This window comes from Amblyomma mixtum, chromosome 1 (genome assembly GCF_055824585.1).
Source record: "Amblyomma mixtum isolate Tamu chromosome 1, ASM5582458v1, whole genome shotgun sequence".
Classification (NCBI taxonomy): domain Eukaryota; kingdom Metazoa; phylum Arthropoda; class Arachnida; order Ixodida; family Ixodidae; genus Amblyomma; species Amblyomma mixtum.
The window spans coordinates 154,033,514-154,054,973 of NC_143012.1; the positions used below are offsets into that span (position 1 = coordinate 154,033,514).

At 53.4% G+C, this 21,460-nt stretch overlaps 23 non-coding genes and 7 pseudogenes across 23 annotated transcripts; all 30 read right to left on the reverse strand.

Annotated features, from left to right (window-relative positions):
- Window positions 1-352: 352 nt before the first annotated feature.
- LOC149368783 (5S ribosomal RNA) lies at window positions 353-471 on the reverse strand. The gene has a single exon (XR_016287148.1). It is a non-coding gene; the product is annotated as a 5S ribosomal RNA (ribosomal RNA).
- Window positions 472-1,018: 547 nt separating this feature from the next.
- LOC149368784 (5S ribosomal RNA) lies at window positions 1,019-1,137 on the reverse strand (annotated as a pseudogene).
- Window positions 1,138-1,683: 546 nt separating this feature from the next.
- Window positions 1,684-1,802, reverse strand: LOC149368785 (5S ribosomal RNA; annotated as a pseudogene).
- An 823-nt stretch (window positions 1,803-2,625) lies between these two features.
- On the reverse strand, window positions 2,626-2,744 carry LOC149368786 (5S ribosomal RNA; annotated as a pseudogene).
- Window positions 2,745-3,290: 546 nt separating this feature from the next.
- On the reverse strand, window positions 3,291-3,409 carry LOC149368787 (5S ribosomal RNA). Its single transcript, XR_016287149.1, has one exon. It is a non-coding gene; the product is annotated as a 5S ribosomal RNA (ribosomal RNA).
- A 547-nt stretch (window positions 3,410-3,956) lies between these two features.
- On the reverse strand, window positions 3,957-4,075 carry LOC149368788 (5S ribosomal RNA; annotated as a pseudogene).
- Window positions 4,076-4,682: 607 nt separating this feature from the next.
- LOC149368789 (5S ribosomal RNA) lies at window positions 4,683-4,801 on the reverse strand (annotated as a pseudogene).
- A 547-nt stretch (window positions 4,802-5,348) lies between these two features.
- LOC149368790 (5S ribosomal RNA) lies at window positions 5,349-5,467 on the reverse strand. Its single transcript, XR_016287150.1, has one exon. It is a non-coding gene; the product is annotated as a 5S ribosomal RNA (ribosomal RNA).
- A 547-nt stretch (window positions 5,468-6,014) lies between these two features.
- LOC149368791 (5S ribosomal RNA) lies at window positions 6,015-6,133 on the reverse strand. The gene has a single exon (XR_016287151.1). It is a non-coding gene; the product is annotated as a 5S ribosomal RNA (ribosomal RNA).
- A 547-nt stretch (window positions 6,134-6,680) lies between these two features.
- LOC149368792 (5S ribosomal RNA) lies at window positions 6,681-6,799 on the reverse strand. Its single transcript, XR_016287153.1, has one exon. It is a non-coding gene; the product is annotated as a 5S ribosomal RNA (ribosomal RNA).
- A 548-nt stretch (window positions 6,800-7,347) lies between these two features.
- On the reverse strand, window positions 7,348-7,466 carry LOC149368793 (5S ribosomal RNA). The gene has a single exon (XR_016287154.1). It is a non-coding gene; the product is annotated as a 5S ribosomal RNA (ribosomal RNA).
- Window positions 7,467-8,015: 549 nt separating this feature from the next.
- LOC149368794 (5S ribosomal RNA) lies at window positions 8,016-8,134 on the reverse strand. The gene has a single exon (XR_016287155.1). It is a non-coding gene; the product is annotated as a 5S ribosomal RNA (ribosomal RNA).
- Window positions 8,135-8,681: 547 nt separating this feature from the next.
- LOC149368795 (5S ribosomal RNA) lies at window positions 8,682-8,800 on the reverse strand. The gene has a single exon (XR_016287156.1). It is a non-coding gene; the product is annotated as a 5S ribosomal RNA (ribosomal RNA).
- Window positions 8,801-9,345: 545 nt separating this feature from the next.
- On the reverse strand, window positions 9,346-9,464 carry LOC149368796 (5S ribosomal RNA). The gene has a single exon (XR_016287157.1). It is a non-coding gene; the product is annotated as a 5S ribosomal RNA (ribosomal RNA).
- Window positions 9,465-10,012: 548 nt separating this feature from the next.
- On the reverse strand, window positions 10,013-10,131 carry LOC149368797 (5S ribosomal RNA). Its single transcript, XR_016287158.1, has one exon. It is a non-coding gene; the product is annotated as a 5S ribosomal RNA (ribosomal RNA).
- Window positions 10,132-10,679: 548 nt separating this feature from the next.
- On the reverse strand, window positions 10,680-10,798 carry LOC149368798 (5S ribosomal RNA). The gene has a single exon (XR_016287159.1). It is a non-coding gene; the product is annotated as a 5S ribosomal RNA (ribosomal RNA).
- Window positions 10,799-11,345: 547 nt separating this feature from the next.
- Window positions 11,346-11,464, reverse strand: LOC149368799 (5S ribosomal RNA). The gene has a single exon (XR_016287160.1). It is a non-coding gene; the product is annotated as a 5S ribosomal RNA (ribosomal RNA).
- Window positions 11,465-12,012: 548 nt separating this feature from the next.
- On the reverse strand, window positions 12,013-12,131 carry LOC149368800 (5S ribosomal RNA). Its single transcript, XR_016287161.1, has one exon. It is a non-coding gene; the product is annotated as a 5S ribosomal RNA (ribosomal RNA).
- A 547-nt stretch (window positions 12,132-12,678) lies between these two features.
- Window positions 12,679-12,797, reverse strand: LOC149368801 (5S ribosomal RNA). Its single transcript, XR_016287162.1, has one exon. It is a non-coding gene; the product is annotated as a 5S ribosomal RNA (ribosomal RNA).
- A 547-nt stretch (window positions 12,798-13,344) lies between these two features.
- LOC149368802 (5S ribosomal RNA) lies at window positions 13,345-13,463 on the reverse strand. Its single transcript, XR_016287164.1, has one exon. It is a non-coding gene; the product is annotated as a 5S ribosomal RNA (ribosomal RNA).
- A 547-nt stretch (window positions 13,464-14,010) lies between these two features.
- LOC149368803 (5S ribosomal RNA) lies at window positions 14,011-14,129 on the reverse strand. The gene has a single exon (XR_016287165.1). It is a non-coding gene; the product is annotated as a 5S ribosomal RNA (ribosomal RNA).
- A 546-nt stretch (window positions 14,130-14,675) lies between these two features.
- LOC149368804 (5S ribosomal RNA) lies at window positions 14,676-14,794 on the reverse strand. The gene has a single exon (XR_016287166.1). It is a non-coding gene; the product is annotated as a 5S ribosomal RNA (ribosomal RNA).
- A 545-nt stretch (window positions 14,795-15,339) lies between these two features.
- On the reverse strand, window positions 15,340-15,458 carry LOC149368805 (5S ribosomal RNA). The gene has a single exon (XR_016287167.1). It is a non-coding gene; the product is annotated as a 5S ribosomal RNA (ribosomal RNA).
- A 545-nt stretch (window positions 15,459-16,003) lies between these two features.
- LOC149368806 (5S ribosomal RNA) lies at window positions 16,004-16,122 on the reverse strand. Its single transcript, XR_016287168.1, has one exon. It is a non-coding gene; the product is annotated as a 5S ribosomal RNA (ribosomal RNA).
- Window positions 16,123-16,669: 547 nt separating this feature from the next.
- LOC149368807 (5S ribosomal RNA) lies at window positions 16,670-16,788 on the reverse strand. Its single transcript, XR_016287169.1, has one exon. It is a non-coding gene; the product is annotated as a 5S ribosomal RNA (ribosomal RNA).
- Window positions 16,789-17,335: 547 nt separating this feature from the next.
- Window positions 17,336-17,454, reverse strand: LOC149368808 (5S ribosomal RNA; annotated as a pseudogene).
- A 1,137-nt stretch (window positions 17,455-18,591) lies between these two features.
- LOC149368809 (5S ribosomal RNA) lies at window positions 18,592-18,710 on the reverse strand. Its single transcript, XR_016287638.1, has one exon. It is a non-coding gene; the product is annotated as a 5S ribosomal RNA (ribosomal RNA).
- A 1,236-nt stretch (window positions 18,711-19,946) lies between these two features.
- Window positions 19,947-20,065, reverse strand: LOC149368810 (5S ribosomal RNA). Its single transcript, XR_016287170.1, has one exon. It is a non-coding gene; the product is annotated as a 5S ribosomal RNA (ribosomal RNA).
- A 546-nt stretch (window positions 20,066-20,611) lies between these two features.
- LOC149368811 (5S ribosomal RNA) lies at window positions 20,612-20,730 on the reverse strand. Its single transcript, XR_016287171.1, has one exon. It is a non-coding gene; the product is annotated as a 5S ribosomal RNA (ribosomal RNA).
- Window positions 20,731-21,276: 546 nt separating this feature from the next.
- LOC149368812 (5S ribosomal RNA) lies at window positions 21,277-21,395 on the reverse strand (annotated as a pseudogene).
- Window positions 21,396-21,460: the final 65 nt, after the last annotated feature.

Here is a 21,460-nt window from a genome sequence, read left to right on the forward strand (position 1 = left end):
GTTTACACATGGACCGGCAGTGGGTGCGGTGCATGGTGCGGTGGGCGCATATTGTGCGCTTCTGCGCAGTGTTATGCGCACACTGGGCCTCCCAGCTATCTTGGGGCTTTGCTAGAGTTTAATCTGCAGTGTACCCGCCGCGGCAGACGTCAGAATGACAGCCGAGACGCCACGGGTTCGCTTCGAGTTTTGCCACAGTTTCGCGTCCGCACGTACTACACGTTGGACACGTTGCCGATGAGATTGTATTATCGATAACAAAATAACGTCACCTCCTATAGTTGCCTGAGACACTGCGCAACTATGACAGAAAAAAAAAAAACGTGAAGGGCGAATAAAAATGCAAAAGAAATGCCATCAGCACTCGGTGTTCCCAGGTGGTCTCCCTCCCAAGTACTGACCGAGCCCAATGCTGCTTAGCTTCGGTGATCGGACGAGAACCGGCGTATTCAACATGGTATGGCCGATGGCGAGAGACAGTGCTTTCCGAGTCTTTATGTACTGTGTTTGGCCCTCGAGGATGCAAAACTGCGCATGGATACTTCCCTCGCTCGTGGCAACAGCCGCCAAGCGTGCAGTTACCTGCCCTGCGCTTTTCTCAGCCGTTCTGGCGAACCTAAACCACTGCGGCATGCACGGAAAGAGCAGCGGGAGCGAGCCTGTGTTGTTTACACATGGACCGGCAGTGGGTGCGGTGCATGGTGCGGTGGGCGCATATTGTGCGCTTCTGCGCAGTGTTATGCGCACACTGGGCCTCCCAGCTATCTTGGGGCTTTGCTAGAGTTTAATCTGCAGTGTACCCGCCGCGGCAGACGTCAGAATGACAGCCGAGACGCCACGGGTTCGCTTCGAGTTTTGCCACAGTTTCGCGTCCGCACGTACTACACGTTGGACACGTTGCCGATGAGATTGTATTATCGATAACAAAATAACGTCACCTCCTATAGTTGCCTGAGACACTGCGCAACTATGACAGAAAAAAAAAAAACGTGAAGGGCGAATAAAAATGCAAAAGAAATGCCATCAGCAGTCGGTGTTCCCAGGTGGTCTCCCTCCCAAGTACTGACCGAGCCCAATGCTGCTTAGCTTCGGTGATCGGACGAGAACCGGCGTATTCAACATGGTATGGCCGATGGCGAGAGACAGTGCTTTCCGAGTCTTTATGTACTGTGTTTGGCCCTCGAGGATGCAAAACTGCGCATGGATACTTCCCTCGCTCGTGGCAACAGCCGCCAAGCGTGCAGTTACCTGCCCTGCGCTTTTCTCAGCCGTTCTGGCGAACCTAAACCACTGCGGCATGCACGGAAAGAGCAGCGGGAGCGAGCCTGTGTTGTTTACACATGGACCGGCAGTGGGTGCGGTGCATGGTGCGGTGGGCGCATATTGTGCGCTTCTGCGCAGTGTTATGCGCACACTGGGCCTCCCAGCTATCTTGGGGCTTTGCTAGAGTTTAATCTGCAGTGTACCCGCCGCGGCAGACGTCAGAATGACAGCCGAGACGCCACGGGTTCGCTTCGAGTTTTGCCACAGTTTCGCGTCCGCACGTACTACACGTTGGACACGTTGCCGATGAGATTGTATTATCGATAACAAAATAACGTCACCTCCTATAGTTGCCTGAGACACTGCGCAACTATGACAGAAAAAAAAAAACGTGAAGGGCGAATAAAAATGCAAAAGAAATGCCATCAGCACTCGGTGTTCCCAGGTGGTCTCCCTCCCAAGTACTGACCGAGCCCAATGCTGCTTAGCTTCGGTGATCGGACGAGAACCGGCGTATTCAACATGGTATGGCCGATTTTTTTTCTTTCTTTATTGCCTGGCTTTGACACAAAAAAACTGGACAACACAAACAATCAACAAAAGACAATAACTATGTACACACAACTTGTGGTCAGCCAGCATAAATCTGGCTTCGTCCAATTAAAATTCACGCAACGTACAGAGCGGCTCTAGTCTTGAGAGCCACTCCGGAGGCTCCGCAGCGGCTTTCTGAATGGCCAGAAACATAAAGACTCGGAAAGCACTGTCTCTCGCCATCGGCCATACCATGTATGGGGAACATGGTATGGCCGATGGCGAGAGACAGTGCTTTCCGAGTCTTTATGTACTGTGTTTGGCCCTCGAGGATGCAAAACTGCGCATGGATACTTCCCTCGCTCGTGGCAACAGCCGCCAAGCGTGCAGTTACCTGCCCTGCGCTTTTCTCAGCCGTTCTGGCGAACCTAAACCACTGCGGCATGCACGGAAAGAGCAGCGGGAGCGAGCCTGTGTTGTTTACACATGGACCGGCAGTGGGTGCGGTGCATGGTGCGGTGGGCGCATATTGTGCGCTTCTGCGCAGTGTTATGCGCACACTGGGCCTCCCAGCTATCTTGGGGCTTTGCTAGAGTTTAATCTGCAGTGTACCCGCCGCGGCAGACGTCAGAATGACAGCCGAGACGCCACGGGTTCGCTTCGAGTTTTGCCAGTTTCGCGTCCGCACGTACTACACGTTGGACACGTTGCCGATGAGATTGTATTATCGATAACAAAATAACGTCACCTCCTATAGTTGCCTGAGACACTGCGCAACTATGACAGAAAAAAAAAAAACGTGAAGGGCGAATAAAAATGCAAAAGAAATGCCATCAGCACTCGGTGTTCCCAGGTGGTCTCCCTCCCAAGTACTGACCGATCCCAATGCTGCTTAGCTTCGGTGATCGGACGAGAACCGGCGTATTCAACATGGTATGGCCGATGGCGAGAGACAGTGCTTTCCGAGTCTTTATGTACTGTGTTTGGCCCTCGAGGATGCAAAACTGCGCATGGATACTTCCCTCGCTCGTGGCAACAGCCGCCAAGCGTGCAGTTACCTGCCCTGCGCTTTTCTCAGCCGTTCTGGCGAACCTAAACCACTGCGGCATGCACGGAAAGAGCAGCGGGAGCGAGCCTGTGTTGTTTACACATGGACCGGCAGTGGGTGCGGTGCATGGTGCGGTGGGCGCATATTGTGCGTTTCTGCGCAGTGTTATGCGCACACTGGGCCTCCCAGCTATCTTGGGGCTTTGCTAGAGTTTAATCTGCAGTGTACCCGCCGCGGCAGACGTCAGAATGACAGCCGAGACGCCACGGGTTCGCTTCGAGTTTTGCCACAGTTTCGCGTCCGCACGTACTACACGTTGGACACGTTGCCGATGAGATTGTATTATCGATAACAAAATAACGTCACCTCCTATAGTTGCCTGAGACACTGCGCAACTATGACAGAAAAAAAAAAACGTGAAGGGCGAATAAAAATGCAAAAGAAATGCCATCAGCACTCGGTGTTCCCAGGTGGTCTCCCTCCCAAGTACTGACCGAGCCCAATGCTGCTTAGCTTCGGTGATCGGACGAGAACCGGCGTATTCAACATGGTATGGCCGATGGCGAGAGACAGTGCTTTCCGAGTCTTTATGTACTGTGTTTGGCCCTCGAGGATGCAAAACTGCGCATGGATACTTCCCTCGCTCGTGGCAACAGCCGCCAAGCGTGCAGTTACCTGCCCTGCGCTTTTCTCAGCCGTTCTGGCGAACCTAAACCACTGCGGCATGCACGGAAAGAGCAGCGGGAGCGAGCCTGTGTTGTTTACACATGGACCGGCAGTGGGTGCGGTGCATGGTGCGGTGGGCGCATATTGTGCGCTTCTGCGCAGTGTTATGCGCACACTGGGCCTCCCAGCTATCTTGGGGCTTTGCTAGAGTTTAATCTGCAGTGTACCCGCCGCGGCAGACGTCAGAATGACAGCCGAGACGCCACGGGTTCGCTTCGAGTTTTGCCACAGTTTCGCGTCCGCACGTACTACACGTTGGACACGTTGCCGATGAGATTGTATTATCGATAACAAAATAACGTCACCTCCTATAGTTGCCTGAGACACTGCGCAACTATGACAGAAAAAAAAAAAACGTGAAGGGCGAATAAAAATGCAAAAGAAATGCCATCAGCACTCGGTGTTCCCAGGTGGTCTCCCTCCCAAGTACTGACCGAGCCCAATGCTGCTTAGCTTCGGTGATCGGACGAGAACCGGCGTATTCAACATGGTATGGCCGATTTTTTTTTTTTGTCTTTATTGCCTGTTTTGACAGATTACAACAGATCATGGTATGGCCGATGGCGAGAGACAGTGCTTTCCGAGTCTTTATGTACTGTGTTTGGCCCTCGAGGATGCAAAACTGCGCATGGATACTTCCCTCGCTCGTGGCAACAGCCGCCAAGCGTGCAGTTACCTGCCCTGCGCTTTTCTCAGCCGTTCTGGCGAACCTAAACCACTGCGGCATGCACGGAAAGAGCAGCGGGAGCGAGCCTGTGTTGTTTACACATGGACCGGCAGTGGGTGCGGTGCATGGTGCGGTGGGCGCATATTGTGCGCTTCTGCGCAGTGTTATGCGCACACTGGGCCTCCCAGCTATCTTGGGGCTTTGCTAGAGTTTAATCTGCAGTGTACCCGCCGCGGCAGACGTCAGAATGACAGCCGAGACGCCACGGGTTCGCTTCGAGTTTTGCCACAGTTTCGCGTCCGCACGTACTACACGTTGGACACGTTGCCGATGAGATTGTATTATCGATAACAAAATAACGTCACCTCCTATAGTTGCCTGAGACACTGCGCAACTATGACAGAAAAAAAAAAACGTGAAGGGCGAATAAAAATGCAAAAGAAATGCCATCAGCACTCGGTGTTCCCAGGTGGTCTCCCTCCCAAGTACTGACCGATCCCAATGCTGCTTAGCTTCGGTGATCGGACGAGAACCGGCGTATTCAACATGGTATGGCCGATGGCGAGAGACAGTGCTTTCCGAGTCTTTATGTACTGTGTTTGGCCCTCGAGGATGCAAAACTGCGCATGGATACTTCCCTCGCTCGTGGCAACAGCCGCCAAGCGTGCAGTTACCTGCCCTGCGCTTTTCTCAGCCGTTCTGGCGAACCTAAACCACTGCGGCATGCACGGAAAGAGCAGCGGGAGCGAGCCTGTGTTGTTTACACATGGACCGGCAGTGGGTGCGGTGCATGGTGCGGTGGGCGCATATTGTGCGCTTCTGCGCAGTGTTATGCGCACACTGGGCCTCCCAGCTATCTTGGGGCTTTGCTAGAGTTTAATCTGCAGTGTACCCGCCGCGGCAGACGTCAGAATGACAGCCGAGACGCCACGGGTTCGCTTCGAGTTTTGCCACAGTTTCGCGTCCGCACGTACTACACGTTGGACACGTTGCCGATGAGATTGTATTATCGATAACAAAATAACGTCACCTCCTATAGTTGCCTGAGACACTGCGCAACTATGACAGAAAAAAAAAAAACGTGAAGGGCGAATAAAAATGCAAAAGAAATGCCATCAGCACTCGGTGTTCCCAGGTGGTCTCCCTCCCAAGTACTGACCGAGCCCAATGCTGCTTAGCTTCGGTGATCGGACGAGAACCGGCGTATTCAACATGGTATGGCCGATGGCGAGAGACAGTGCTTTCCGAGTCTTTATGTACTGTGTTTGGCCCTCGAGGATGCAAAACTGCGCATGGATACTTCCCTCGCTCGTGGCAACAGCCGCCAAGCGTGCAGTTAGCTGCCCTGCGCTTTTCTCAGCCGTTCTGGCGAACCTAAACCACTGCGGCATGCACGGAAAGAGCAGCGGGAGCGAGCCTGTGTTGTTTACACATGGACCGGCAGTGGGTGCGGTGCATGGTGCGGTGGGCGCATATTGTGCGCTTCTGCGCAGTGTTATGCGCACACTGGGCCTCCCAGCTATCTTGGGGCTTTGCTAGAGTTTAATCTGCAGTGTACCCGCCGCGGCAGACGTCAGAATGACAGCCGAGACGCCACGGGTTCGCTTCGAGTTTTGCCACAGTTTCGCGTCCGCACGTACTACACGTTGGACACGTTGCCGATGAGATTGTATTATCGATAACAAAATAACGTCACCTCCTATAGTTGCCTGAGACACTGCGCAACTATGACAGAAAAAAAAAAAACGTGAAGGGCGAATAAAAATGCAAAAGAAATGCCATCAGCACTCGGTGTTCCCAGGTGGTCTCCCTCCCAAGTACTGACCGAGCCCAATGCTGCTTAGCTTCGGTGATCGGACGAGAACCGGCGTATTCAACATGGTATGGCCGATGGCGAGAGACAGTGCTTTCCGAGTCTTTATGTACTGTGTTTGGCCCTCGAGGATGCAAAACTGCGCATGGATACTTCCCTCGCTCGTGGCAACAGCCGCCAAGCGTGCAGTTACCTGCCCTGCGCTTTTCTCAGCCGTTCTGGCGAACCTAAACCACTGCGGCATGCACGGAAAGAGCAGCGGGAGCGAGCCTGTGTTGTTTACACATGGACCGGCAGTGGGTGTGGTGCATGGTGCGGTGGGCGCATATTGTGCGCTTCTGCGCAGTGTTATGCGCACACTGGGCCTCCCAGCTATCTTGGGGCTTTGCTAGAGTTTAATCTGCAGTGTACCCGCCGCGGCAGACGTCAGAATGACAGCCGAGACGCCACGGGTTCGCTTCGAGTTTTGCCACAGTTTCGCGTCCGCACGTACTACACGTTGGACACGTTGCCGATGAGATTGTATTATCGATAACAAAATAACGTCACCTCCTATAGTTGCCTGAGACACTGCGCAAATATGACAGAAAAAAAAAAAACGTGAAGGGCGAATAAAAATGCAAAAGAAATGCCATCAGCACTCGGTGTTCCCAGGTGGTCTCCCTCCCAAGTACTGACCGAGCCCAATGCTGCTTAGCTTCGGTGATCGGACGAGAACCGGCGTATTCAACATGGTATGGCCGATGGCGAGAGACAGTGCTTTCCGAGTCTTTATGTACTGTGTTTGGCCCTCGAGGATGCAAAACTGCGCATGGATACTTCCCTCGCTCGTGGCAACAGCCGCCAAGCGTGCAGTTACCTGCCCTGCGCTTTTCTCCGCCGTTCTGGCGAACCTAAACCACTGCGGCATGCACGGAAAGAGCAGCGGGAGCGAGCCTGTGTTGTTTACACATGGACCGGCAGTGGGTGCGGTGCATGGTGCGGTGGGCGCATATTGTGCGCTTCTGCGCAGTGTTATGCGCACACTGGGCCTCCCAGCTATCTTGGGGCTTTGCTAGAGTTTAATCTGCAGTGTACCCGCCGCGGCAGACGTCAGAATGACAGCCGAGACGCCACGGGTTCGCTTCGAGTTTTGCCACAGTTTCGCGTCCGCACGTACTACACGTTGGACACGTTGCCGATGAGATTGTATTATCGATAACAAAATAACGTCACCTCCTATAGTTGCCTGAGACACTGCGCAACTATGACAGAAAAAAAAAAAAACGTGAAGGGCGAATAAAAATGCAAAAGAAATGCCATCAGCACTCGGTGTTCCCAGGTGGTCTCCCTCCCAAGTACTGACCGAGCCCAATGCTGCTTAGCTTCGGTGATCGGACGAGAACCGGCGTATTCAACATGGTATGGCCGATGGCGAGAGACAGTGCTTTCCGAGTCTTTATGTACTGTGTTTGGCCCTCGAGGATGCAAAACTGCGCATGGATACTTCCCTCGCTCGTGGCAACAGCCGCCAAGCGTGCAGTTAGCTGCCCTGCGCTTTTCTCAGCCGTTCTGGCGAACCTAAACCACTGCGGCATGCACGGAAAGAGCAGCGGGAGCGAGCCTGTGTTGTTTACACATGGACCGGCAGTGGGTGCGGTGCATGGTGCGGTGGGCGCATATTGTGCGCTTCTGCGCAGTGTTATGCGCACACTGGGCCTCCCAGCTATCTTGGGGCTTTGCTAGAGTTTAATCTGCAGTGTACCCGCCGCGGCAGACGTCAGAATGACAGCCGAGACGCCACGGGTTCGCTTCGAGTTTTGCCACAGTTTCGCGTCCGCACGTACTACACGTTGGACACGTTGCCGATGAGATTGTATTATCGATAACAAAATAACGTCACCTCCTATAGTTGCCTGAGACACTGCGCAACTATGACAGAAAAAAAAAAAAAACGTGAAGGGCGAATAAAAATGCAAAAGAAATGCCATCAGCACTCGGTGTTCCCAGGTGGTCTCCCTCCCAAGTACTGACCGAGCCCAATGCTGCTTAGCTTCGGTGATCGGACGAGAACCGGCGTATTCAACATGGTATGGCCGATGGCGAGAGACAGTGCTTTCCGAGTCTTTATGTACTGTGTTTGGCCCTCGAGGATGCAAAACTGCGCATGGATACTTCCCTCGCTCGTGGCAACAGCCGCCAAGCGTGCAGTTACCTGCCCTGCGCTTTTCTCAGCCGTTCTGGCGAACCTAAACCACTGCGGCATGCACGGAAAGAGCAGCGGGAGCGAGCCTGTGTTGTTTACACATGGACCGGCAGTGGGTGTGGTGCATGGTGCGGTGGGCGCATATTGTGCGCTTCTGCGCAGTGTTATGCGCACACTGGGCCTCCCAGCTATCTTGGGGCTTTGCTAGAGTTTAATCTGCAGTGTACCCGCCGCGGCAGACGTCAGAATGACAGCCGAGACGCCACGGGTTCGCTTCGAGTTTTGCCACAGTTTCGCGTCCGCACGTACTACACGTTGGACACGTTGCCGATGAGATTGTATTATCGATAACAAAATAACGTCACCTCCTATAGTTGCCTGAGACACTGCGCAAATATGACAGAAAAAAAAAAAACGTGAAGGGCGAATAAAAATGCAAAAGAAATGCCATCAGCACTCGGTGTTCCCAGGTGGTCTCCCTCCCAAGTACTGACCGAGCCCAATGCTGCTTAGCTTCGGTGATCGGACGAGAACCGGCGTATTCAACATGGTATGGCCGATGGCGAGAGACAGTGCTTTCCGAGTCTTTATGTACTGTGTTTGGCCCTCGAGGATGCAAAACTGCGCATGGATACTTCCCTCGCTCGTGGCAACAGCCGCCAAGCGTGCAGTTACCTGCCCTGCGCTTTTCTCAGCCGTTCTGGCGAACCTAAACCACTGCGGCATGCACGGAAAGAGCAGCGGGAGCGAGCCTGTGTTGTTTACACATGGACCGGCAGTGGGTGCGGTGCATGGTGCGGTGGGCGCATATTGTGCGCTTCTGCGCAGTGTTATGCGCACACTGGGCCTCCCAGCTATCTTGGGGCTTTGCTAGAGTTTAATCTGCAGTGTACCCGCCGCGGCAGACGTCAGAATGACAGCCGAGACGCCACGGGTTCGCTTCGAGTTTTGCCACAGTTTCGCGTCCGCACGTACTACACGTTGGACACGTTGCCGATGAGATTGTATTATCGATAACAAAATAACGTCACCTCCTATAGTTGCCTGAGACACTGCGCAACTATGACAGAAAAAAAAAACGTGAAGGGCGAATAAAAATGCAAAAGAAATGCCATCAGCACTCGGTGTTCCCAGGTGGTCTCCCTCCCAAGTACTGACCGAGCCCAATGCTGCTTAGCTTCGGTGATCGGACGAGAACCGGCGTATTCAACATGGTATGGCCGATGGCGAGAGACAGTGCTTTCCGAGTCTTTATGTACTGTGTTTGGCCCTCGAGGATGCAAAACTGCGCATGGATACTTCCCTCGCTCGTGGCAACAGCCGCCAAGCGTGCAGTTACGTGCCCTGCGCTTTTCTCAGCCGTTCTGGCGAACCTAAACCACTGCGGCATGCACGGAAAGAGCAGCGGGAGCGAGCCTGTGTTGTTTACACATGGACCGGCAGTGGGTGCGGTGCATGGTGCGGTGGGCGCATATTGTGCGCTTCTGCGCAGTGTTATGCGCACACTGGGCCTCCCAGCTATCTTGGGGCTTTGCTAGAGTTTAATCTGCAGTGTACCCGCCGCGGCAGACGTCAGAATGACAGCCGAGACGCCACGGGTTCGCTTCGAGTTTTGCCACAGTTTCGCGTCCGCACGTACTACACGTTGGACACGTTGCCGATGAGATTGTATTATCGATAACAAAATAACGTCACCTCCTATAGTTGCCTGAGACACTGCGCATCTATGACAGAAAAAAAAAAAAACGTGAAGGGCGAATAAAAATGCAAAAGAAATGCCATCAGCACTCGGTGTTCCCAGGTGGTCTCCCTCCCAAGTACTGACCGAGCCCAATGCTGCTTAGCTTCGGTGATCGGACGAGAACCGGCGTATTCAACATGGTATGGCCGATGGCGAGAGACAGTGCTTTCCGAGTCTTTATGTACTGTGTTTGGCCCTCGAGGATGCAAAACTGCGCATGGATACTTCCCTCGCTCGTGGCAACAGCCGCCAAGCGTGCAGTTACCTGCCCTGCGCTTTTCTCAGCCGTTCTGGCGAACCTAAACCACTGCGGCATGCACGGAAAGAGCAGCGGGAGCGAGCCTGTGTTGTTTACACATGGACCGGCAGTGGGTGCGGTGCATGGTGCGGTGGGCGCATATTGTGCGCTTCTGCGCAGTGTTATGCGCACACTGGGCCTCCCAGCTATCTTGGGGCTTTGCTAGAGTTTAATCTGCAGTGTACCCGCCGCGGCAGACGTCAGAATGACAGCCGAGACGCCACGGGTTCGCTTCGAGTTTTGCCACAGTTTCGCGTCCGCACGTACTACACGTTGGACACGTTGCCGATGAGATTGTATTATCGATAACAAAATAACGTCACCTCCTATAGTTGCCTGAGACACTGCGCAACTATGACAGAAAAAAAAAAAAACGTGAAGGGCGAATAAAAATGCAAAAGAAATGCCATCAGCACTCGGTGTTCCCAGGTGGTCTCCCTCCCAAGTACTGACCGAGCCCAATGCTGCTTAGCTTCGGTGATCGGACGAGAACCGGCGTATTCAACATGGTATGGCCGATGGCGAGAGACAGTGCTTTCCGAGTCTTTATGTACTGTGTTTGGCCCTCGAGGATGCAAAACTGCGCATGGATACTTCCCTCGCTCGTGGCAACAGCCGCCAAGCGTGCAGTTACCTGCCCTGCGCTTTTCTCAGCCGTTCTGGCGAACCTAAACCACTGCGGCATGCACGGAAAGAGCAGCGGGAGCGAGCCTGTGTTGTTTACACATGGACCGGCAGTGGGTGTGGTGCATGGTGCGGTGGGCGCATATTGTGCGCTTCTGCGCAGTGTTATGCGCACACTGGGCCTCCCAGCTATCTTGGGGCTTTGCTAGAGTTTAATCTGCAGTGTACCCGCCGCGGCAGACGTCAGAATGACAGCCGAGACGCCACGGGTTCGCTTCGAGTTTTGCCACAGTTTCGCGTCCGCACGTACTACACGTTGGACACGTTGCCGATGAGATTGTATTATCGATAACAAAATAACGTCACCTCCTATAGTTGCCTGAGACACTGCGCAAATATGACAGAAAAAAAAAAAACGTGAAGGGCGAATAAAAATGCAAAAGAAATGCCATCAGCACTCGGTGTTCCCAGGTGGTCTCCCTCCCAAGTACTGACCGAGCCCAATGCTGCTTAGCTTCGGTGATCGGACGAGAACCGGCGTATTCAACATGGTATGGCCGATGGCGAGAGACAGTGCTTTCCGAGTCTTTATGTACTGTGTTTGGCCCTCGAGGATGCAAAACTGCGCATGGATACTTCCCTCGCTCGTGGCAACAGCCGCCAAGCGTGCAGTTACCTGCCCTGCGCTTTTCTCAGCCGTTCTGGCGAACCTAAACCACTGCGGCATGCACGGAAAGAGCAGCGGGAGCGAGCCTGTGTTGTTTACACATGGACCGGCAGTGGGTGCGGTGCATGGTGCGGTGGGCGCATATTGTGCGCTTCTGCGCAGTGTTATGCGCACACTGGGCCTCCCAGCTATCTTGGGGCTTTGCTAGAGTTTAATCTGCAGTGTACCCGCCGCGGCAGACGTCAGAATGACAGCCGAGACGCCACGGGTTCGCTTCGAGTTTTGCCACAGTTTCGCGTCCGCACGTACTACACGTTGGACACGTTGCCGATGAGATTGTATTATCGATAACAAAATAACGTCACCTCCTATAGTTGCCTGAGACACTGCGCAACTATGACAGAAAAAAAAAAAAACGTGAAGGGCGAATAAAAATGCAAAAGAAATGCCATCAGCACTCGGTGTTCCCAGGTGGTCTCCCTCCCAAGTACTGACCGAGCCCAATGCTGCTTAGCTTCGGTGATCGGACGAGAACCGGCGTATTCAACATGGTATGGCCGATGGCGAGAGACAGTGCTTTCCGAGTCTTTATGTACTGTGTTTGGCCCTCGAGGATGCAAAACTGCGCATGGATACTTCCCTCGCTCGTGGCAACAGCCGCCAAGCGTGCAGTTACCTGCCCTGCGCTTTTCTCAGCCGTTCTGGCGAACCTAAACCACTGCGGCATGCACGGAAAGAGCAGCGGGAGCGAGCCTGTGTTGTTTACACATGGACCGGCAGTGGGTGCGGTGCATGGTGCGGTGGGCGCATATTGTGCGCTTCTGCGCAGTGTTATGCGCACACTGGGCCTCCCAGCTATCTTGGGGCTTTGCTAGAGTTTAATCTGCAGTGTACCCGCCGCGGCAGACGTGAGAATGACAGCCGAGACGCCACGGGTTCGCTTCGAGTTTTGCCACAGTTTCGCGTCCGCACGTACTACACGTTGGACACGTTGCCGATGAGATTGTATTATCGATAACAAAATAACGTCACCTCCTATAGTTGCCTGAGACACTGCGCATCTATGACAGAAAAAAAAAAAACGTGAAGGGCGAATAAAAATGCAAAAGAAATGCCATCAGCACTCGGTGTTCCCAGGTGGTCTCCCTCCCAAGTACTGACCGAGCCCAATGCTGCTTAGCTTCGGTGATCGGACGAGAACCGGCGTATTCAACATGGTATGGCCGATGGCGAGAGACAGTGCTTTCCGAGTCTTTATGTACTGTGTTTGGCCCTCGAGGATGCAAAACTGCGCATGGATACTTCCCTCGCTCGTGGCAACAGCCGCCAAGCGTGCAGTTACCTGCCCTGCGCTTTTCTCAGCCGTTCTGGCGAACCTAAACCACTGCGGCATGCACGGAAAGAGCAGCGGAAGCGAGCCTGTGTTGTTTACACATGGACCGGCAGTGGGTGCGGTGCATGGTGCGGTGGGCGCATATTGTGCGCTTCTGCGCAGTGTTATGCGCACACTGGGCCTCCCAGCTATCTTGGGGCTTTGCTAGAGTTTAATCTGCAGTGTACCCGCCGCGGCAGACGTCAGAATGACAGCCGAGACGCCACGGGTTCGCTTCGAGTTTTGCCACAGTTTCGCGTCCGCACGTACTACACGTTGGACACGTTGCCGATGAGATTGTATTATCGATAACAAAATAACGTCACCTCCTATAGTTGCCTGAGACACTGCGCAACTATGACAGAAAAAAAAAAAACGTGAAGGGCGAATAAAAATGCAAAAGAAATGCCATCAGCACTCGGTGTTCCCAGGTGGTCTCCCTCCCAAGTACTGACCGAGCCCAATGCTGCTTAGCTTCGGTGATCGGACGAGAACCGGCGTATTCAACATGGTATGGCCGATGGCGAGAGACAGTGCTTTCCGAGTCTTTATGTACTGTGTTTGGCCCTCGAGGATGCAAAACTGCGCATGGATACTTCCCTCGCTCGTGGCAACAGCCGCCAAGCGTGCAGTTACCTGCCCTGCGCTTTTCTCAGCCGTTCTGGCGAACCTAAACCACTGCGGCATGCACGGAAAGAGCAGCGGGAGCGAGCCTGTGTTGTTTACACATGGACCGGCAGTGGGTGGGGTGCATGGTGCGGTGGGCGCATATTGTGCGCTTCTGCGCAGTGTTATGCGCACACTGGGCCTCCCAGCTATCTTGGGGCTTTGCTAGAGTTTAATCTGCAGTGTACCCGCCGCGGCAGACGTCAGAATGACAGCCGAGACGCCACGGGTTCGCTTCGAGTTTTGCCACAGTTTCGCGTCCGCACGTACTACACGTTGGACACGTTGCCGATGAGATTGTATTATCGATAACAAAATAACGTCACCTCCTATAGTTGCCTGAGACACTGCGCAACTATGACAGAAAAAAAAAAAACGTGAAGGGCGAATAAAAATGCAAAAGAAATGCCATCAGCACTCGGTGTTCCCAGGTGGTCTCCCTCCCAAGTACTGACCGAGCCCAATGCTGCTTAGCTTCGGTGATCGGACGAGAACCGGCGTATTCAACATGGTATGGCCGATGGCGAGAGACAGTGCTTTCCGAGTCTTTATGTACTGTGTTTGGCCCTCGAGGATGCAAAACTGCGCATGGATACTTCCCTCGCTCGTGGCAACAGCCGCCAAGCGTGCAGTTACCTGCCCTGCGCTTTTCTCAGCCGTTCTGGCGAACCTAAACCACTGCGGCATGCACGGAAAGAGCAGCGGGAGCGAGCCTGTGTTGTTTACACATGGACCGGCAGTGGGTGCGGTGCATGGTGCGGTGGGCGCATATTGTGCGCTTCTGCGCAGTGTTATGCGCACACTGGGCCTCCCAGCTATCTTGGGGCTTTGCTAGAGTTTAATCTGCAGTGTACCCGCCGCGGCAGACGTCAGAATGACAGCCGAGACGCCACGGGTTCGCTTCGAGTTTTGCCACAGTTTCGCGTCCGCACGTACTACACGTTGGACACGTTGCCGATGAGATTGTATTATCGATAACAAAATAACGTCACCTCCTATAGTTGCCTGAGACACTGCGCAACTATGACAGAAAAAAAAAAACGTGAAGGGCGAATAAAAATGCAAAAGAAATGCCATCAGCACTCGGTGTTCCCAGGTGGTCTCCCTCCCAAGTACTGACCGAGCCCAATGCTGCTTAGCTTCGGTGATCGGACGAGAACCGGCGTATTCAACATGGTATGGCCGATGGCGAGAGACAGTGCTTTCCGAGTCTTTATGTACTGTGTTTGGCCCTCGAGGATGCAAAACTGCGCATGGATACTTCCCTCGCTCGTGGCAACAGCCGCCAAGCGTGCAGTTACCTGCCCTGCGCTTTTCTCAGCCGTTCTGGCGAACCTAAACCACTGCGGCATGCACGGAAAGAGCAGCGGGAGCGAGCCTGTGTTGTTTACACATGGACCGGCAGTGGGTGCGGTGCATGGTGCGGTGGGCGCATATTGTGCGCTTCTGCGCAGTGTTATGCGCACACTGGGCCTCCCAGCTATCTTGGGGCTTTGCTAGAGTTTAATCTGCAGTGTACCCGCCGCGGCAGACGTCAGAATGACAGCCGAGACGCCACGGGTTCGCTTCGAGTTTTGCCACAGTTTCGCGTCCGCACGTACTACACGTTGGACACGTTGCCGATGAGATTGTATTATCGATAACAAAATAACGTCACCTCCTATAGTTGCCTGAGACACTGCGCAACTATGACAGAAAAAAAAAACGTGAAGGGCGAATAAAAATGCAAAAGAAATGCCATCAGCACTCGGTGTTCCCAGGTGGTCTCCCTCCCAAGTACTGACCGAGCCCAATGCTGCTTAGCTTCGGTGATCGGACGAGAACCGGCGTATTCAACATGGTATGGCCGATGGCGAGAGACAGTGCTTTCCGAGTCTTTATGTACTGTGTTTGGCCCTCGAGGATGCAAAACTGCGCATGGATACTTCCCTCGCTCGTGGCAACAGCCGCCAAGCGTGCAGTTACCTGCCCTGCGCTTTTCTCAGCCGTTCTGGCGAACCTAAACCACTGCGGCATGCACGGAAAGAGCAGCGGGAGCGAGCCTGTGTTGTTTACACATGGACCGGCAGTGGGTGCGGTGCATGGTGCGGTGGGCGCATATTGTGCGCTTCTGCGCAGTGTTATGCGCACACTGGGCCTCCCAGCTATCTTGGGGCTTTGCTAGAGTTTAATCTGCAGTGTACCCGCCGCGGCAGACGTCAGAATGACAGCCGAGACGCCACGGGTTCGCTTCGAGTTTTGCCACAGTTTCGCGTCCGCACGTACTACACGTTGGACACGTTGCCGATGAGATTGTATTATCGATAACAAAATAACGTCACCTCCTATAGTTGCCTGAGACACTGCGCAACTATGACAGAAAAAAAAAACGTGAAGGGCGAATAAAAATGCAAAAGAAATGCCATCAGCACTCGGTGTTCCCAGGTGGTCTCCCTCCCAAGTACTGACCGAGCCCAATGCTGCTTAGCTTCGGTGATCGGACGAGAACCGGCGTATTCAACATGGTATGGCCGATGGCGAGAGACAGTGCTTTCCGAGTCTTTATGTACTGTGTTTGGCCCTCGAGGATGCAAAACTGCGCATGGATACTTCCCTCGCTCGTGGCAACAGCCGCCAAGCGTGCAGTTACCTGCCCTGCGCTTTTCTCAGCCGTTCTGGCGAACCTAAACCACTGCGGCATGCACGGAAAGAGCAGCGGGAGCGAGCCTGTGTTGTTTACACATGGACCGGCAGTGGGTGCGGTGCATGGTGCGGTGGGCGCATATTGTGCGCTTCTGCGCAGTGTTATGCGCACACTGGGCCTCCCAGCTATCTTGGGGCTTTGCTAGAGTTTAATCTGCAGTGTACCCGCCGCGGCAGACGTCAGAATGACAGCCGAGACGCCACGGGTTCGCTTCGAGTTTTGCCACAGTTTCGCGTCCGCACGTACTACACGTTGGACACGTTGCCGATGAGATTGTATTATCGATAACAAAATAACGTCACCTCCTATAGTTGCCTGAGACACTGCGCAACTATGACAGAAAAAAAAAAAACGTGAAGGGCGAATAAAAATGCAAAAGAAATGCCATCAGCACTCGGTGTTCCCAGGTGGTCTCCCTCCCAAGTACTGACCGAGCCCAATGCTGCTTAGCTTCGGTGATCGGACGAGAACCGGCGTATTCAACATGGTATGGCCGATGGCGAGAGACAGTGCTTTCCGAGTCTTTATGTACTGTGTTTGGCCCTCGAGGATGCAAAACTGCGCATGGATACTTCCCTCGCTCGTGGCAACAGCCGCCAAGCGTGCAGTTACCTGCCCTGCGCTTTTCTCAGCCGTTCTGGCGAACCTAAACCACTGCGGCATGCACGGAAAGAGCAGCGGGAGCGAGCCTGTGTTGTTTACACATGGACCGGCAGTGGGTGCGGTGCATGGTGCGGTGGGCGCATATTGTGCGCTTCTGCGCAGTGTTATGCGCACACTGGGTCTCCCAGCTATCTTGGGGCTTTGCTAGAGTTTAATCTGCAGTGTACCCGCCGCGGCAGACGTCAGAATGACAGCCGAGACGCCACGGGTTCGCTTCGAGTTTTGCCACAGTTTCGCGTCCGCACGTACTACACGTTGGACACGTTGCCGATGAGATTGTATTATCGATAACAAAATAACGTCACCTCCTATAGTTGCCTGAGACACTGCGCAACTATGACAGAAAAAAAAAAAACGTGAAGGGCGAATAAAAATGCAAAAGAAATGCCATCAGCACTCGGTGTTCCCAGGTGGTCTCCCTCCCAAGTACTGACCGAGCCCAATCCTGCTTAGCTTCGGTGATCGGACGAGAACCGGCGTATTCAACATGGTATGGCCGATTTTTTTCTTTATTGCCTGGCTTTGACACACAAAACTGGACAACACAAACAATCAACAAAAGACAATAACTATGTACACACTACTTGTGGTCAGCCAGCATAAATCTGGCTTCGTCCAATTAAAATTCACGCAACGTACAGAGCGGCTCTAGTCTTGGGAGCCACTCCGGAGGCTCTGCAGCGGCTTTCTGAATGGCCAGAAACATGTTCATACTTTCGCGAAAGTAAATTCTGGCAGGTCTTGCATCACTGTCACAATGCCAGCCTGCCATTCTGGAGCGCCATATACAGTGGAGGCCTGTCAGCATTATTAAATCGAAAGGCACCCCATCCTCATTTTCAACACATAAGAACCGGATGCCATACGGGTCTAGTGGAAATTCTTTCTTTAATGTTCGCTGCAATACATCCCAAAAATAAACCCCTTCCCAACAGTGTAAAAATACATGGTCTATTGTTTCCGGCTTTCTGCAAATTAAACAGTCAGATCCCCAGGGTAAAAACAAGTCCTTTCCCTCTAAAAATTTTGAACAAAAACCTTCTTTTTTAAGTTGCACACCGGGACCTTACCGGTTAACATGGTATGGCCGATGGCGAGAGACAGTGCTTTCCGAGTCTTTATGTACTGTGTTTGGCCCTCGAGGATGCAAAACTGCGCATGGATACTTCCCTCGCTCGTGGCAACAGCCGCCAAGCGTGCAGTTACCTGCCCTGCGCTTTTCTCAGCCGTTCTGGCGAACCTAAACCACTGCGGCATGCACGGAAAGAGCAGCGGGAGCGAGCCTGTGTTGTTTACACATGGACCGGCAGTGGGTGCGGTGCATGGTGCGGTGGGCGCATATTGTGCGCTTCTGCGCAGTGTTATGCGCACACTGGGCCTCCCAGCTATCTTGGGGCTTTGCTAGAGTTTAATCTGCAGTGTACCCGCCGCGGCAGACGTCAGAATGACAGCCGAGACGCCACGGGTTCGCTTCGAGTTTTGCCACAGTTTCGCGTCCGCACGTACTACACGTTGGACACGTTGCCGATGAGATTGTATTATCGATAACAAAATAACGTCACCTCCTATAGTTGCCTGAGACACTGCGCAACTATGACAGAAAAAAAAAAACGTGAAGGGCGAATAAAAATGCAAAAGAAATGCCATCAGCACTCGGTGTTCCCAGGTGGTCTCCCTACCAAGTACTGACCGAGCCCAATGCTGCTTAGCTTCGGTGATCGGACGAGAACCGGCGTATTCAACATGGTATGGCCGATGGCGAGAGACAGTGCTTTCCGAGTCTTTATGTACTGTGTTTGGCCCTCGAGGATGCAAAACTGCGCATGGATACTTCCCTCGCTCGTGGCAACAGCCGCCAAGCGTGCAGTTACCTGCCCTGCGCTTTTCTCAGCCGTTCTGGCGAACCTAAACCACTGCGGCATGCACGGAAAGAGCAGCGGGAGCGAGCCTGTGTTGTTTACACATGGACCGGCAGTGGGTGCGGTGCATGGTGCGGTGGGCGCATATTGTGCGCTTCTGCGCAGTGTTATGCGCACACTGGGCCTCCCAGCTATCTTGGGGCTTTGCTAGAGTTTAATCTGCAGTGTACCCGCCGCGGCAGACGTCAGAATGACAGCCGAGACGCCACGGGTTCGCTTCGAGTTTTGCCACAGTTTCGCGTCCGCACGTACTACACGTTGGACACGTTGCCGATGAGATTGTATTATCGATAACAAAATAACGTCACCTCCTATAGTTGCCTGAGACTCTGCGCAACTATGACAGAAAAAAAAAAAAACGTGAAGGGCGAATAAAAATGCAAAAGAAATGCCATCAGCACTCGGTGTTCCCAGGTGGTCTCCCTCCCAAGTACTGACCGAGCCCAATGCTGCTTAGCTTCGGTGATCGGACGAGAACCGGCCATGTTGAATACGCCGGTTCTCGTCCGAACATGGTATGGCCGATGGCGAGAGACAGTGCTTTCCGAGTCTTTATGTACTGTGTTTGGCCCTCGAGGATGCAAAACTGCGCATGGATACTTCCCTCGCTCGTGGCAACAGCCGCCAAGCGTGCAGTTACCTGCCCTGCGCTTTTCTCAGCCGTTCTGGCGAACCTAAACCACTGCGGCATGCACGGAAAGAGCAGCGGGAGCGAGCCTGTGTTGTTTACACATGGACCGGCAGTGGGTGCGGTGCATGGTGCGGTGGGCGCATATTGTGCGCTTCTGCGCAGTGTTATGCGCACACTGGGCCTCCCAGCTATCTTGGGGCTTTGCTAGAGTTTAATCTGCAGTGTACCCGCCGCGGCAGACGTCAGAATGACAGCCGAGACGCCACGGGTTCGCTTCGAGTTTTGCCACAGTTTCGCGTCCGCACGTACTACACGTTGGGCACGTTGCCGATGAGATTGTATTATCGATAACAAAATAACGTCACCTCCTATAGTTGCCTGAGACACTGCGCAACTATGACAGAAAAAAAAAAAAACGTGAAGGGCGAATAAAAATGCAAAAGAAATGCCATCAGCACTCGGTGTTCCCAGGTGGTCTCCCTCCCAAGTACTGACCGAGCCCAATGCTGCTTAGCTTCGGTGATCGGACGAGAACCGGCGTATTCAACATGGTATGGCCGATGGCGAGAGACAGTGCTTTCCGAGTCTTTATGTACTGTGTTTGGCCCTCGAGGATGCAAAACTGCGCATGGATACTTCCCTCGCTCGTGGCAACAGCCGCCAAGCGTGCAGTTACCTGCCCTGCGCTTTTCTCAGCCGTTCTGGCGAACCTAAACCACTGCGGCATGCACGGAAAGAGCAGCGGGAGCGAGCCTGTGTTGTTTACACATGGACCGGCAGTGGGTGCGGTGCATGGTGCGGTGGGCGCATATTGTGCGCTTCTGCGCAGTGTTATGCGCACACTGGGCCTCCCAGCTATCTTGGGGCTTTGCTAGAGTTTAATCTGCAGTGTACCCGCCGCGGCAGACGTCAGAATGACAGCCGAGACGCCACGGGTTCGCTTCGAGTTTTGCCACAGTTTCGCGTCCGCACGTACTACACGTTGGACACGTTGCCGATGAGATTGTATTATCGATAACAAAATAACGTCACCTCCTATAGTTGCCTGAGACTCTGCGCAACTATGACAGAAAAAAAAAAACGTGAAGGGAGAATAAAAATGCAAAAGAAATGCCATCAGCACTCGGTGTTCCCAGGTGGTCTCCCTCCCAAGTACTGACCGAGCCCAATGCTGCTTAGCTTCGGTGATCGGACGAGAACCGGCGTATTCAACATGGTATGGCCGATGGCGAGAGACAGTGCTTTCCGAGTCTTTATGTACTGTGTTTGGCCCTCGAGGATGCAAAACTGCGCATGGATACTTCCCTCGCTCGTGGCAACAGCCGCCAAGCGTGCAGTTACCTGCCCTGCGCTTTTCTCAGCCGTTCTGGCGAACCTAAACCACTGCGGCATGCACGGAAAGAGCAGCGGGAGCGAGCCTGTGTTGTTTACACATGGACCGGCAGTGGGTGCGGTGCATGGTGCGGTGGGCGCATATTGTGCGCTTCTGCGCAGTGTTATGCGCACACTGGGCCTCCCAGCTATCTTGGGGCTTTGCTAGAGTTTAATCTGCAGTGTACCCGCCGCGGCAGACGTCAGAATGACAGCCGAGACGCCACGGGTTCGCTTCGAGTTTTGCCACAGTTTCGCGTCCGCACGTACTACACGTTGGACACGTTGCCGATGAGATTGTATTATCGATAACAAAATAACGTCACCTCCTATAGTTGCCTGAGACACTGCGCAACTATGACAGAAAAAAAAAAACGTGAAGGGCGAATAAAAATGCAAAAGAAATGCCATCAGCACTCGGTGTTCCCAGGTGGTCTCCCTCCCAAGTACTGACCGAGCCCAATGCTGCTTAGCTTCGGTGATCGGACGAGAACCGGCGTATTCAACATGGTATGGCCGATTTTTTTTTTTTTTTTTTTTTTTTTTCTTTATTGCCTGGCTTTGACACAGAAAATCAACAAACACAAAA